The sequence below is a fragment of the Lactuca saligna genome, chromosome 4, assembly GCF_052625555.1.
Source record: "Lactuca saligna cultivar CGN05327 chromosome 4, ASM5262555v1, whole genome shotgun sequence".
Lineage (NCBI taxonomy): Eukaryota > Viridiplantae > Streptophyta > Magnoliopsida > Asterales > Asteraceae > Lactuca > Lactuca saligna.
This window is the reverse complement of record NC_136420.1, coordinates 114,490,081-114,490,411: the sequence shown is the minus strand read 5'-3', so window position 1 is coordinate 114,490,411 and position 331 is coordinate 114,490,081.

Below are 331 nucleotides of genomic sequence, written 5' to 3'. Positions count from 1 at the left end.
AATTAGGGTTTCCTTGTTAGATAACCCTAATAGCCCAACTATATAAAGACCCCTTAAGGCTCAAAAACGTGGCTAAGCTTCTTGTAAGGGTTTACACACGTTTTTGGCAGCCTCCAACCTTTCTCCTCTTCATCCTCTTGCTTATGGTGTTTGTGAACCATTAGAGGAGTGACACTTGTGACTCTAAGCCTTCCAAAGTCAATACAAGGAGATTTGGGATTGTTATTGCTACATAACAATCAAGGTATGATCTTAAACCTAATTACATGTTAATATGATTACTTGTATGCTAGAATTAGGGTTTATAGTCTTGGATTCAAAGCATGTACAA